At 24.4% G+C, this 16,495-nt stretch overlaps 1 protein-coding gene across 3 annotated transcripts in view; it reads right to left on the bottom strand.

The window, feature by feature from the left end:
• Nucleotides 1-16,495, bottom strand: part of LOC127276575 (putative polypeptide N-acetylgalactosaminyltransferase 9) — a 125,211-nt gene that overhangs the window by 53,967 nt on the left and 54,749 nt on the right. For all 3 annotated transcript variants that reach the window (XM_051297105.1, XM_051297107.1, XM_051297106.1), the window contains one exon: nt 9,043-9,148. The gene's annotated coding sequence lies outside the window, so the exon portion shown is untranslated. The remainder of the gene's footprint in view (nt 1-9,042; nt 9,149-16,495) is intronic.

The following is a 16,495-nucleotide window of genomic DNA, read 5'->3' as shown; positions in this document are numbered from 1 at the left end:
ATTTAAATTAGTAAAACATTTTAGTAATTTTTAGTCATTCTTTACTAAAATTTTAGTAAAAAAAAACACATTACTATAGTAATATGTTACTAAAAATTAGTGAAAATATAAAAATTCATATTATCTTATCCTCAGTATTTATTTTTTTTAATGAATAAAAAAAATAGTTTTTAATTTTTTTTTTTTAACTATTCGCAAAATAAACTTTTAATTTTTTTTTTCTAAATTACTTTCTTGTGCACATCAGTGAGTCTTGCATGAGGGGGATAGGAATCTAACACTCGCCAGTCCTCGAATAGAGCATTAGAGTCAGGTTGGCAATGAGTGTTCGTAACTCGTGGAGTGCTTTTTCTTTCTCTTTTTTTTTCTATTGCCTGGAATGTCGAAAGGGCTTCCATTTTCCGGATAGGTAGAAGCCATACTATAGTATTGTCTCAAGTACTTTTTTATACTATATACTCTCTCTCTCTCTTTTTTTTTCTCTTTCTCCTTTATCCAGACTGCATATAGATACTACACATATATGTGTCAACAAAGAAGACAAATTAGTCTCAAGAAATATAATTAATCTTCCAAAAAGAAAAATTGGATTCAAAAATATTTGTTATTTATTATTAACAATTTTCCCCTTCTTCTTTTTTCTTTTTAAAATTTTTCCTAATGATAAATTTCAATTTAAAATTGGTTCCAAAAGTTTAAAAAATAAAAAAAAAATTTTTTTAAACGTTTATAACAATTTAATTATCTTAATTTGCATATTTAAGCAGATTATAGAAATTTTTATCAATTTTTTATTTATTTATTTTTTTTTTTTATTTTTTTTTTTTAGCGATTTTCACCACTTCCGGTCAATCTGACTTTTTCTTTACCAGTATATACGTGTTTCCGAAGTCATTGTTACCGTATGGATAAAAATCTTAGTTGCGTGTCACTGTTTATTTAGGTTAGCTTCCATTTTCAAATGCTTGCTTTGCTTACACTCTATTATAAAAGCAAGTCATTTTTACCCATGGGGGTTTACTTTCTTGTTGTTTGCTCTCTCTCACTCTCTCTCTCTCTCTTCAAATAGAGTTAACATCGCGGATCTTTGCAATTGATAAAGGAAAAAAATTGATAATGAGTCAAACACGAGAAACAAAATTATCGACACGCAAATATTATTTATGTTTTGGAAAATAGTTAAAGAAAATTTCTCATCCTTATATTTGAAAGACTGTTTTTTTTCTCTCTATTTTATACAATAAAAAATCCCAAAAAAAAATTATTTCTTAACTAAAAATAAATAAAGTATATTTCCAGGTCGGTAATTTTTATTTTAAAAAAACTTCTTTTACCATCAGTCGGCAAGGTAGATTTCTAGGTCGGTAATTTTTATATTTCAAAAAACCTGTTTTACCATCAGTCGGCAAGGTAGATTTCTATGTCAGTAATTTTTTATATTTTAATTTTTTAAAAAAATCCTATTATACTATCAGTCGGTAAAGTATATTTCCAGGTCGGTAATTTTTATTTAAAAAAAAAACTTCTTTTACCAGCAGTCGGCAAGATAGATTTCTAGGTCGGTAAATTATATATTTTTATTTTTCAAAATTTTCACTATCAGTCGGTAAGGTAGATTTTTGTGCCGCTAATTTTTCCCAAAAAAAAATTGTTTCTTAACTAAAAATAAAACAATATTATTTATCTTATGAAAATATTATTAATTTGGTTTTATAAAATTATTAAAATAATAAGAATAAGAATTAATAATAATAATTATTATAATAATAATAATAATAAATAATAATTGAAATTAAAAAAACAAAAAAAAATTATAGCATAATAATAATGCAAAACTTAATAGAGATGATTAAGTAGAAAATTTGAAATATTTTTTTGGCAAAAAATAGTAAAAGAGTTTTCTTCAAAAGTTTCTCTAAGCTTATACTCATAAAGAAGCGGGTTTTAAAAGTAATCCTTCAAGAAAATTTAAAATTTTTGCATTAGCGAAAGATCCGACTTACCAAATCCTACCAAAATATTAAAAAGAAAATATGAAGGATAAAAGCGTTATTGTGAAATAAAAAAAAAATAAATAAATAAATAAACATGAAATATAACAAAATAAAGAAGTGAAATTTTTTTTATAATTTCTTTTTTGTTCCTATTAAATTTTTTATTTTTTTGAAAATTCTTTCTATAATAGTATATAAATAAATAACAGTATATATAAAGATAAAAAATATTATCTACCCTTAAAACGAGTCTTCATTTTATAATTTGAGAAAAAGGAAAGATCGCATCCAAGTTCTTATTTTCTTGGCATTTTTCTTTTTTTTTCACCTCTTTCATTGTATTTTTTTTTCTTTTTTTTTTTTGCATTCAAAACGCGCCGTCTACACGAAGCGAAAGACAATATTATTTCTACCAACGCATCGACTTTTTTTTTTTTTTCCTCTCTTTTGCTTTTTGCGGTAAACGAAACGAAAGTGGCCTCATCGATAAACTTATTCAACTCAAGAGGGGTTTTTTTTTTTTTTTTTTTAAATGAATTTTTATAAATAGAAAAATATCAAAATTTCTTTAATAATACTAAAATTTATCTCGTCGATTTTAAGATAAATAAATTGCATGCAATTTCTGTAAAGCAGATAAAATTAAACTGCTAATGACAGGTTCTCTCGCGCATCGAGTTGCAGTGGAATTTAAACTTAATGAGAGCATTAAAGTTCTGAAAACGAAAGGTGCTTCTTCACACAATGAGGTAATAAAGAGTTCACGAGAGTTAACCGTTAATAGTGGGAGGGGGGGGGGCAATGGACATTCTGATCGAAAACACACATTCTGGATCTTGGCCAAATAAAATACAGAATCTACAATAAGAATTTTCTCTCTCACTCTCTCTCTCTTCTTTTCTTAATGTTCAAAAGCCTTTTTATATACCTGTATACCATATATAAAATAAATTCGCTCTTCCATACAGAAAACTCCATTTTTCTGGGAAAAATAAAAAAAAAAAAAACTTCCATGATTACAGTTGTCAGAAAGTACCAAGAGATCTTTAATAAAAAAAAATTTTTACGTGAGATGAAAGCAAAAAAAAATTCGTATTTTTTATTACTTTATTATGTAGAATATTTTTATAAAAAAATTATTTTATTCAAATAATCGAATATTATATCAAATAAATATTTATTATTATTAAATAATTTTTTTACTAAATAATAGAATCATTTATCAAAAATTTTATTTATAATTATTTTTGAGAGGAATTTTTATTTTTTGAATTAGCATTTAATAAAATTTCTTTTTTAGACTAATTTTTTCTAACAGAATTTTTGTCCGAATTTTTATTTCTTCGAAATTGAAATGGCTGAACAATTGACGGGCGCGATTTTTAAAATTCACCAATTACTAATTTTTCTCGATAATTTACGATTGAATTTTAAAAATCGCGCCCTTATTCAACCATTTTCAATTTCGGATAAATAAAAATTCGGCGTTTCGAAAAAATTCTACCGAATAAAAAAAAAATTGTGTAAAGTAAAAAATTTTTAAAAAGAAATTCTCTCAAACGCTAATAAAACAAAATTAGTATAAAATTTAATAAAAATTCTTTATAAAATAAAAATCCTGATTATTATGGGATAATCGATAAATTTTGAAGGTGGGAATTTTGAAATATTTGGTTTATTTTAAAGAACACATTATTGAAGTCAACCAAACACTAAACGTGTAAACTTGCCCGATGGGATTAACAGCGCCAAGGACGACACGAGGTCACTAATCAAATTCAAGCCCAAGGGTACAATTCATGCTCGGTTTCCCACGAGTTCGTCTATGTCAAGAGGTGACACTGTTTAAGTGTTGCGACCGTTGTTAATTAATTTTGCCGAATTACCAGCCGAGAACTGACCACCTTAAATTTCACAACTATTTGAATCACCCTTCAAAGCAATTCCCCCCCAAAAAAAAACACCTTACTAAAAATACAGATATAAGGATTTTTACTTGTCAATAAATATTATTTTCAAAAAAAATTCTAAAATTTTTTATTCAAAAACATCATTAATTATTATTATTATTTGCATAAATTTTAAGGTTGAAAAGTAGAAACTAAATTAAAGGAGTAGTATGCTTTTTTTTCTAAAGGATATATATATAAAAGAGTATTTTATATGCGAAATAGCAAACTCATTCTCGATTCGTCATTTTTTTATTTTCTCATTTAACTCGGCAGACTTCATTGTACAGATTTTGCAATAGCTTTTCAACTTTTTTAAAAAGGTGTGTGAACTGTAAAAAAAAAAAAGAAAAAAAAGTCTTTATACATCTCTCGGAAAACATTTTTCTGAATGCAATGCAAATGTTGGTTCGCCACGTTACTTTTCACGGCTTACGACAAAAATTTTGACGCTACAAGATCGAGAATTCAAGAAAAATCTACTGACATTTACCTTTTCGAAAGACGACCCTGAACTTGTATTATGTATCGTGTCAAAAAAAAAAAAATAAAATCTTGTCATGGAAAATATAATGAAAAAAATACTAAAAAAATAAACAAATAGAAACTAAATATAAAAATACAGAAAGTACACTAAACCAAATAAATAAATAATTGCTAAGTTAACCAAACTTTTGGTTAAATCAACCAAACGTCCATTTGGTTCAACCGACTACTTTCTTCGTTCGAAAAATTTATTAAAATAAAACTTTTATTTTATTTAGTTAATTAAAATCTCTTTTAATAAATCTTGCCTCTTTTTCTGCTTCTTTATATAATACTAAAAATAAACTTGAAATGTAATACGATGAAAATGGTCAAAATCGGTAATAATTGTATAATACTCAAGAAATCTCATATATAAAACGTTCTGATTTCTGCCACCGAAGGTTCTCACTATTAAAGTTATCGCGTTATTATAAAACGATTAAAGTCTACACTGCTCACACAGCTGTTACTGAATTATATAGAGAAAGCAAAATGGTCTACAAACTGAAACACAGGAAATTTTTTTTTTATCTTATATCAACGACAATTTCCGACAACTAATGTAATCTTCTATATATATATATATATACTCGACATAGAAAGAGAATGATTTTTATAAAAATAATATATATATTAACAAAACATCTAAAATTCCAAATATAGAAAAGTTATTCAATAAATAGAAATAAGAGAGTATAGATAAATTATTCCAAGTTTCTATTTTCAAAAGTTAACAGAGAAATTAGTTTCTACTAAAAGGTGGTATCTCTCTTATAAATGCGCGAGAAAGTTTTCGATGACACCGTAGCGATTTTGTAATCATCACACTTTAATCTAATTTCAAGTATATATAAAATATATACAATAAAAGGAGGAACACAACATTTATTATTATAGGTTACAATTTCAAAAGAATTTCTCTTGATATTAAGGAAAACTTAACGAGAAAGTTAAAAATGTTAGCCAATATATCTAGAGTCATCTAAATGATGTATTAAATCATTTACGTAGTTGCTTTCGAACGTATACAAACGATATAAATCATTCTGTTACCGAGATGCAACTAAACCATTTATGGAATACAAAATATTCCTTTAATTAATTAATTAATTACAAATTATATAAATTTCTTTTTAAAATAAATTATATACATTATAATTACAATATACAGTTATAATATTTAATTATAATAATAATAATAAAAATAATAATAATAAAAATAATAATAATAATAATAAAAACAAAAAATTTGCAAATTAAAATATAAAAATACCGACACAGAAATATACCTTGCCAACTGATGGTAAAACAGTTTTCTTAAAAATTAAACGATAAAAATTACCGACACAGAAATCTACCTTACCCACTGAAGGTAAAGCAGTTTTTTAAATTGGAAATATACAAAATTACCGGCACAGAAGTCTACCTCACCGACTGATTGAAAAGATCCCTAAGATTTTCTCAAATAAATTTATCATCAGTCGGTAAGGTAGATTCCTATGTCGGTAATGTTTATATATTCAATTTCCAAAAATCCGTTTTACCATCAGTCGGTAAGGTAGATTTCTACGACGGTAATTTTTTATATTTTCATTTTACAATATACAGTTATAATATTTAATAATAATAATAAAAACAAAAAATTTGAAAATTAAAATATAAAAATACCGACACAGAAATCTACCTTGCCAACTAATTGTAAAACAGCTTTCTGAAAAATGAAAAGATAAAAATTACCGACACAGAAATCTATCTTACCGACTGAAGGTAAAGCAGTTTTTTAAATTGGTTGTATAAAAAATTACCGGCACAGAAGGCTACCTCACCAACTGATTAAAAAGATCCATAAAATTTTCTCAAATAAATTTACCATCAGTCGGTAAGGTAGATTCCTATGTCGGTAATGTTTATATATTCAATTTCCAAAATTCTGTTTTACCATCAGTCGGTAAGGTAGATTTCAACGTCGGTAATTTTTTATATTTTCATTTTTCAAAAAAACCTGTTTCACCATCAGTTGGTAAGGTAGATTTCTACGTCGGTAATTTTTTATATTTTCATTTTTCGAAAAACTGTTTTACTATCAGTCGGTAAGATAGATTTCTATGTCGGTAATTTTTTTTATATTTTCATTTTTCAAAAAAAACTGTTTTACCATCAGTCGGCAACGTAGATTTCTAGGTTGGTAAGTTTTTATTTTTTTAAAATTTTTACCATTTTGTTAATTTTTTAACCATCTACGTACTAAAATCAAAATATTTAATAGTAAAAATTTTATTTTTTACTAATCACTTAGTAAAATTTAATTAATTTAATTCTAATTGTATACAATTTCGATAAATTACAAAATTAGGAAAAAAAACCATTTAAATTATTTGATGATTCCTAGTTATTTTTACATGTTTTCAAAAGCTATTTAGATTTTGTATTAAAATATTTTCAAATAGCCAAAAATATAGTAACAAATAGAAAAAAAACAATTTATGTAAAATACATGAAAATAAACAAATTTTTGTTGATATTCACCAAATTCATTTTTATTGGAAATTGAATGAAATATGTGATTTGGTATTTACGTTTTTTCTAAAAAAAAAAAAAAAATTTATATATATTGACTATTTTATGAATGAAGGACGGAATATACTTTTATCTTTTTTTTATTTTCATATATAGCTTAGTCGCAGTACCAACTGGAATTAATTGAGCGACCGACCGACGATCGATGAAAAATTAATGAGATGGCCAGCTGGAACGGACACCCGGTTTGATAGACGAGCATTTTCTATGTATGTGTACTTTCTATGGTCAGTTTGCTCGGGGAAAAAAAAACGATGATTCTCGACGAAAATTCGAGGGAAAATTTCCCAACCACTTGACTTGTCTTTTTTTTATTATATATATATATCTAATCGAACTCGTCAGTTGGATAACAATTAATTGTCCTGACAATTTTCAGGGTGAATAAATAATTCCGGATTAGAGTTTTTTTTTAAAAAAATGCCGAAATTTAAAAAAAAAAAAACCTGATAAAATTATTATAATTTCTTGGATTATTATTTTTTTAAAAAAGTATTTAATGATCCAACAATTGAAAAATAGAATTGAAAATAGCATCTCATTTTCTGCTGTGATAAATAATTAAAGTAAAGTTATTTTCATTTTTCATGGATTGACATTTTACTACATGATGTAGTTTACATTATTAAATAATGTTTAAATATTTACAATTTATTGGCAAGAAGAGAAAATGTATTAAATATCTAAAATTTTAATATACACAAAAATATTAATATTCAAAGAAATGAATTTTTTATTACTTAATGAAATAAGTAAAAATTTTATAACAAATTTATTTTATATTATTTCATATGTCAAAAAGCGGTAATTATTATTTCAAGATATATATTAAATATGAAAATATTGCTATAAGAATTTATTAACAGCGCAACAAGAGAGCAATATTTCTTTTTGAATTATACAAAAATATTTATTTATACATAAGGGATTAATTTTTTAAATCATTATTTCCAATCGTCCAATGTATATATCAGGTTTTTAAATGATTTAAATAATTCAAATAATTAAATAATTTAATTACAAATTTTCTTGAAGTCAATTAAGCCGAATAAAAAAAAAAATTGTATTAAATAATTGAACTACAAATTTTTTTAAAGTCAATTAAGAACAATAAAAATAATAATTATTAAATAATTTAATTGCAAATTGTTTTAAAGACAATTAAGCCCATTTAAAAAAATGTATTATTAAATAATTTAAATTATTCAAATGCTTCAAATGATTTAAATAATGTAAATAATTAAAATAATTAAAATGATTTAAATTTTAAAGAATTTAAATAATTAAAATAATTAAAATGATTTAAATTTTAAATAATTAAAATAATTAAAATAATTAAAATGATTTAAATTTTAAATAATTTAAATAATTAAACTGATTTAAATTTTAAAAGAATTTAAATAATTTAAAAATAAATTTAATTGAAAACAGTGAATGATGGAGGAGAATTTTTTGTTGGTCATTCAAAATTTATAAAAGAAAAACAAGGATCATGTCAAAAGAACTGCTTATCGGGTCAAGAAGAAAGGAGACGACCCCGAAACCGACGACCATCTCAACTTTGGGAGTCGTGTTCAATTAAACCGTCACCACCCGTGGAAAACTTTTATATGAATGGGTTTCATTACTGACGTCGTGGACTTATTAAAGCATCCTTCACAGTGATATTAATATCGCATGACGGCAGGTTTTGTTGTCGCGAACAGCTTGGCCTTTTTTTTTTTGCTTTTAAAAACAAGACTGATGTTCTTTTTTTTTACAAACTCGAAAAGTTTAAACTCATATACCTTATTGTATTATTACTATTATTAAACAATTTTTTTTTTTTTGTATGAAAATTTTAACATTCATTGTCTTTATAAAAGTTTTTTTTTCTATTAATTAAGATCAAGTTTTTAAAAAACCGCAGTGGTTTCTGTGACAGATTTTTTTCTTTTTAAATTAGTTTAATTTTTTTTTTTATATAAAATAGTAAAAAAGAAGCTTCAACTTACTCTTGATTTTCAAGAAGCCATTAAAATTGCAAAATCTTCCTCTCTCTCTTTCTCGTTAACGTAGTAGGAAGTTATTAAATTTCTGACTGACTGCCAACAGTCAAATCTGGAACAAAAAAAAAAAAAGGATGAATGAATTACTGATGCGTTGAGTTTAAATGAGTTTAAAGTATTGGCTTTCAATTCAAAGGATACTCCATTATACGCACAGGTTGTCCAGGGTGCCTTAATAATTAATAATTAGAATATCACGGTTACCTGACTAACTTAATTAAAATTATGGATTCGAGAATTCATATGTGCTTCCTTCCTCTATTTTTAATCAACACAAACATTTGAGTAAAAAAAGGAAATTAATTAACATTTAATATTAAATTTAATAATTATTAATTTTTTCGAAAGGCCTCAAAATATATTTATTATTAAAATTTATTAATTTAATATTTGAAAATAAATATTTTTCAATAATGTAAATTTAGAAAAAATTGTTGTTTTTTTTTATCGTGGCATTTTTATTTTTTTTAAATATTTAATATTGTTTTATTTGTATAAATTGTTGTTCTTGTTTTGTTGAAGCAAATATTTTTTTCTCAAATAACATGATGTTTGCTTGGGAATAGGTATAACATTGGAATGAAAGAAATAAGGGAGTAAGATTGCACGGGTCGGTAATTTAATTTGTCAACAGAATAAGGATAGGTTTTCGAGCTAGAAGAAATCGAAGGAAGAAGGAAAAATTCTGGTACATCGTACAATTTACAAGAAAATAAGAAAGAAGTTTCTGATTTAGGAGAACACTTTAGATTACAAGTCACGCAACCCCAAAGAGATTTATATGCATTTCTACACTTAAAGTAAATAATACTTTAATTTCATAAATATACTATTAAAAAAAAATTATTTAAAAAAAAGTGTTTTAAAAAAATTTTTTTAAATAAGAAAAGACAAAAAAAAATAATAAAATAAGAAAAAATATTTATAAAAAAGAAGAAAATATTAATATTAATAGAAAATTATGTTGACATTCAATGAAATTAAAATTTAGTAGCATATTTATTATGAAAACTAATTTTTTCAATTTGTTTTTATCTGACAGATATGAGAAAACCAGTTTTCCTATATAACTGTTTAAAATATTATATCGTTTTATAGAAATAAAGAATTTGTAGAATCACATATTAAATATATATATAAAAAAAAAAGTTGAAGGGAATTACACAAGATTTATATAGTCACGAAGGTTATAAACTAGTAATTGCTGCCAATTTTATAGGAAACTATTATGATTATATGGGATACCATCTGTTTGGACCAACCGGTTTTATAATAATAACGGAACGAAGAGTACAAAGAATTTTTTATTTCTTTTCAATAAGAAATATTTTTTTTCAAATCTCAATGTAGCACATAAATAATTTGACTTTTTTTCTATAAAAAAAAAGAAATTCATAGAAATTATTAAAAATGCCAAAGAAGTTTTAATTAGTAATTATTTTTCAAAATCTCAAAAATATATGAAAAACATTTTTTTTTTTTAACTTTTTCCTTTAATTTATAATTTCTCATTACAAATGGAAAATAATTTAATGAAAAGAAATTCTGGTCCTTGGAAGCAGTTTAAGAAGTCAATAAAAAAAAGGGCTCTATGAAAAATTCATCCATGAGAAATTTAATTAGCTCAAGTGTACTCCATATAAAGAAGAACTTTTTTTTTTATACCGCAAGTCGCATGTAAAGAAGAACATTGAGATTAAATAAGCACACAGACTTTTTCTCTGAAGAAAAAGAAAAAAATAATTTCTTTAGCAAAAAGAAAGAAAAGAAAAGAAATTAAATTCGAATCTTCTCGATATAGATATATATACAATTCCCAAGGTATAAATTGCATGTTCAGACAATCGAATCCCATCAGATCCGTCACTTGGGTTAACACGAATTCACCATTAAGCTAATCCGGTATTCTCCAAGCCAGTTGCAATAGTGGGCTAATCGTCTTGATTCTAGATTAAATCATTATTAATGGCAAACAGGAAAAAAAAAAATCACTGACAAATTTCTGAAATTGTCCATTTTTATATAAATATATATCTAAAAATAGTTTTTGTTTTATATATAAATATTGAAAATTATTTCAATAATAATTGATCAAATAAATTGAATATTTAAAATATTCCCCGCGTCCTTGTGAAATCGTCTTGGTGAAACCTTGTGTATACAAAAAGTGGTCGGGTATAAGAGAAATTAACTGCAATCAAACAACCTGTTCGCTAAACCTGCAATGGTGTCGTCCATATGGAGTCTTTCCAAGTAAAGGACGAAGTACCGTTGGCTCTTTATACGAACACCCGGTTCATGCAACCTATATATATATATATATAAAATATAAATTGTTTTAATAAATTATTAACGCCAATTATATTCATGTTTTTCCCCCTTTTTTCTTTAAATTTTCTTATGCGAAAATTATTTTATTCCGATGCAATTTTTACAGAAAAAAAAAAAATGATTAAAAAGAAATCACAAAAATAGAAAAATAGCCACAAAATTATTTAACAGTCACAAAAAAAAAATACTGAAAAAAAAATTATTTGATTCAAAAAAAAACTTGTACTTGACTATTATCAAATAAATATTTACTTGAACCAAATAATTAGAAACCAAATACCATCTCAATAATTATTTGATACAAGTAAATATTGATATAAGTAACCGATTATTTGAATCAAAATTTTTTTTCGATGTGATAAAAAAAATTGTTTATATAATATTTACAAAAGCAGATTTTTTTGTTTTGTTTATTTTTCTTCGAAATTTTTCAATAAAAAATAAAATATAAACAATGTTAATTTTAAACGTGATCTTAAAAAATGCAAATTTTTCCTTAGTGAAAACTAAAATATTAATTATTGAATAAGCTATAAAACAGGTTTAGATTGTGTCTATATTAAAACATTTCGACCCTGAATTCAGTGAGAAGCGCAAGCTGCGCACAATACTTGAGAGTTAATCCTCGCAGCCTCCTTCAAGATAGCGGCTTAGCTTGGCATAAGCTGCATTGTGCCAAGGCGTTATATGGCCATAAAAGGCCACAAAAAAAGGTAGTTACAGTGTAAACAACCGTAGTTTTTAACTCGAACAGTTTCACCCTATATGTCCCTAAACCATGTGACAAATGTCATATAGACCCTTTTTTATTTCCCGCGAAAAAAAAGGTATAAAAAATATAAAAGTTAAAAAAAAAAATAGTATTCATTAAATTAACTACTCTCGTTTGACTTGGAAATTTAAAAAAAAAAAATTTTTTTTTTTAAATTTCTCAACAAAAATTTAATATTATTTTTTGAAAAACTGTTTAAATAAATATGTAAAGCTGGAGAAAAGGAATTTCAACGATGCAAAAATGACAAAATCTCAACATATTTTTATTTAAGGTAGTTGCGAATAAAATATTCCCGCATTTAAATATTCAAAAAAAAAAAAAATTCTTTCTTTTCATAGAACATAATAATAATAAACAAAACTTTTTATTTAATTCAAAGAATCGCGGAAGTATTAAGAGAGAAAAAAAAATGGAAAAAAATTTTTACAGCGATTTTTCTAGAATAAAAACTTTTTATTTTAATGAAATATATCGCTAATTTTATTCCTTGAAGATAATTCAAAAAATAGAAAAAATTCATTTTCCCCTTTTTTTCACTGAAAAATGATCAATATCGTTTTCTACTCGGAATAAATATTTTTACAAATTAATTCGTATGCTAAAACAAAAATTATCCAAATTATTTTCGATTCAAAAATACAAAAAAAAAATTGCATTCATAATATCCTAACTTGTGTGTTGATTTGCGGTATTTGAAAACCATACCCCATTTGTTCTAATAGAATGATGAATTGTATAGGCAACGCGACGAGATGAAATATGAAGGTCATGAATTTTTTTTCAAAATGTGTTGGCACATGTTATCGGCAACTATATATACTATGTAGGTATTTCACAGTTCCGAAAAACGATGACCGAACACAAAATTCATAACGTTGTCAATATAAAAAATATCTTTTTCAACAGTTTAAAAAAAAAAGAAAATAAATAAAAAATTTTTTTGTTTTATGACACTTTATCTCATTCACAATAATTCACAATAAATATATAAACTATTTATATTTTTCTACTTTCCATACACTGAGAAAAAAAATTTAGTGATTGCAACAAAATTGTTTGATTATAGACAATTTTGATTCTTGTAACCAAATTTTGGTTGGCTGAAACAAAGTCGTAGAGTTATCTCAACCAAACATTTGGTTAGGCCAACAAAATTATTATTTGGTTGAACATTTTTAAATTCCAAGCAAAATTCGGTTACGACAACAAAATAATTTGGTTAACACAACAAAATAGTTTATGTCTAAAAAACCAAATGATGGTTTGTTATCCTAACCAAAATTTGGTTGCGACAACCAAATAATTTGATTCGCTCTTAGTTTAAGAGAACAGTTAGTTTAAATCTCTCACAAGGATGGATAGTCCAGTGATTAACCAAACATTTTTGTTGACCTAACAAAAAAAAATTTGGTTGAGGTAACCAAACATTTTTGTTATACCAACAAAAATCACTCAACCAAATTTTTTGGTTGACTCAAACAAATAGTTCGGTTGCTTAAATACCAACAAAATTTTTATTTGTTGGCCCAACCAAAATTTGGTTGCTCTGACTAAAAATTTTTCTCAGTGTACGAAAAAAAAAATTATTTTTCCTATAAAGAAATATTATTTTTCTAATATGGAAAATAATAATTTTTCTAATACGGAAAATAATTATTTTTCTAATATGGAAAATAATTATTTTTCTCATATATATATATGGAAATAAAAAAAAATCGCAATGAATGTCCCTTTTTAAGATTCGTAGGAAAAAAAAAATTGTTTTAAACTTTTTCGATTAGTTTTCGTTTTTATTTCAATTGATCTAAAATTTATGTTCAAATTATCGGACTCCCCCAAGTTGGAGAAAGAGAGGATGCTTGGCGATTTATTTGCTCGATTTCAAAGTGGGGATAAGCCAAAAGAGAGAAAATTCTGTCGAGAGGTAAAATGGAAAAAAAAAGCAAGAGGGGTGGGGGGAGAGAGTCGATATTGCTAACTAGAATTCCATTACCATTCCATTCAATAAATTGCAAAATGCTATCCACCTGGCACCACAGCTGACGTGTTTCCCCCGCGGAGTTTTGCGCCCAGATATATATATATGTATATATACTTTTTGCCCTTACTCTCTTTGTTCAGCTCTTTAGTCCTCTATACTTTTCCGAAAGACTTCCATCTTTATTTTTTCTTTTTATTATTTTTTTTTTTTTTTTTTTTTTTACTTCAAGGATACTGAATGTCTCGCGCGCTCACAGAAGGGTGCCAAGTTCGATGCTGCTGCTGCTGCTACTACTGCAACGTAAGTAAACGTTTCTCTCTTCACGGAGCAACGCGTTTTCACGATTTCCTTTTCCGCTCGAAAACGATTCTCCTGCTTCCGGGGATTTATTCATGACTTTGAAAGAATTTGTCGTCGTCGTACACTGCAATTTATGTTAATCTCTTGCAATAAAAAAAAAAAAAGAAAAAAAAAAACTGATACTACCAAGTTTTTCTCTCCCCCTCTTAGTTACATAACGTTCTCATCAGAAGTTATATGTCAAAAAATAAGTTAGTAACTTTCATTTGCACTTTTTTTTTCATTTTCTCAAACTTTATGCCACTGTGAACAAAATTTCTTTGATTCAAATATAATATAATCGGTTACTTAAATTTATTTAAATAAATATATATATTTATTTGTACCAAATAATAATTATTTGAGACAAATGAATATTTATGTGTGACAAATAATAATTATTTGAAACAAATGAATATTTATCTGTGCCAAATAATAATTATTTGAGCCATAATTAAATATTTATTTGATACAAATAAATTACTTTTATCAAATAATAATTATTTGGTACAAACAAATATTTATTTGTATCCAATATTAATTATTTGTAGTTAATAAAAATTTATTTGTAACCAATAGTAATTACATGTATCAAAAAAAAAACAAATATTTGTACTAACTAATAATTATTTTTACCAAACAAATATTTATTTGTAAAAAATAATTATTATTTGTATCAAATAATAATATTTTGTACAAAATAATTATTTTTTGGTACAAGTAATTATTTTTTGGTACAAGTAATTATTATTTGGTACAAATAATTATTATTTTGTAAAAACAATTACTATCTGGTAAAAACAATTACTATTTGGTACAAATAAATATTTGTTTGATACAAATAATAATTGTTTTGTATACATATAATTATTATTTGGTAGAAATATTTATTATTTGGTACAATTAATTACTATTATTATTTTTTTTTTATTTGTACCAAATTATTTAATACAAATAAATATTTTTTTGTGCCAAATAATAATTACTTGTACCAAATAATAATTATTTGTACCAAAGAATAATTATTTGTACCAAAGAATAATTATTTGTACCAAAGAATAATTATTTGTACCAAAGAATAATTATTTGTACCAAAGAATAATTATTTGTACCAAAAAATAATTATTTGTCCGAAATAATAAATATTTGTACCAAATAATATTTATTTCTACCAGACAAATATTATTTGCATCCAATAATTATTATTTATATCAATAAAAAATTTATTTGTACCAAATAATATAATTGTTTGTAACGAATAAAATTTTTTTCACTTCTTTTTACAAAAAAAAAAAAATTAACTTTTTTTGAAACGCCTAAAAGAGTATTTTTACTTTTCAAATATAATATATACCTTGAAAAAATATTACAATGGAAATAAGATAAATTATAATAAAGAAAAAATAAAATTTATCACTCATTTATGCCTTGAGAATACAAATTACATAATTATAAATGTTATTTACACATTATTCTTTGTTTATATTATGCATGCAGAAGAATGCTTAGTGGATGTGATAATTTATTCCTATCTATATATATATACCTATGTCTAGAGTTTTTAATAAGCTTCTTTATATTATATATGAATGTAAAGACTAATGATATGTAGACAATGCATTTAGAAGGCAATGACTTCTAAGTACATAGTTTAGGTTTGAATTAATAAAATTATTAATTAAATTTTAGTAATTAATTAGCAAAAACAAAATTTTTTTTATTACTAATTAGTTAAATTTTACTAATTCATTAATGAAAAATTTTTTTTTTACTATTAGTCAAGTTTTACTTAATCATTAGTAAAAAAATTATTTTTCTATTATTAGTTAAATTTTACTAAATAATTAGCAAAAAAATATTTTTTTACTATTAATTAGTTAAATTTTACTAATTCCATTGTTCCATTTTGAAACTCAAAAGATAAGTTTAAAAAATTAAATATAAAAATTTATTATTATTCTTATTGATATAAA

Source organism: Leptopilina boulardi, unplaced genomic scaffold, assembly GCF_019393585.1.
Source record: "Leptopilina boulardi isolate dan_hultmark-lab unplaced genomic scaffold, ZJU_Lbou_2.1 LbouV2_150, whole genome shotgun sequence".
Lineage (NCBI taxonomy): Eukaryota > Metazoa > Arthropoda > Insecta > Hymenoptera > Figitidae > Leptopilina > Leptopilina boulardi.
Note: the sequence above shows the minus strand (reverse complement) of the source record. Positions and strands in the feature narration are given on the sequence as shown.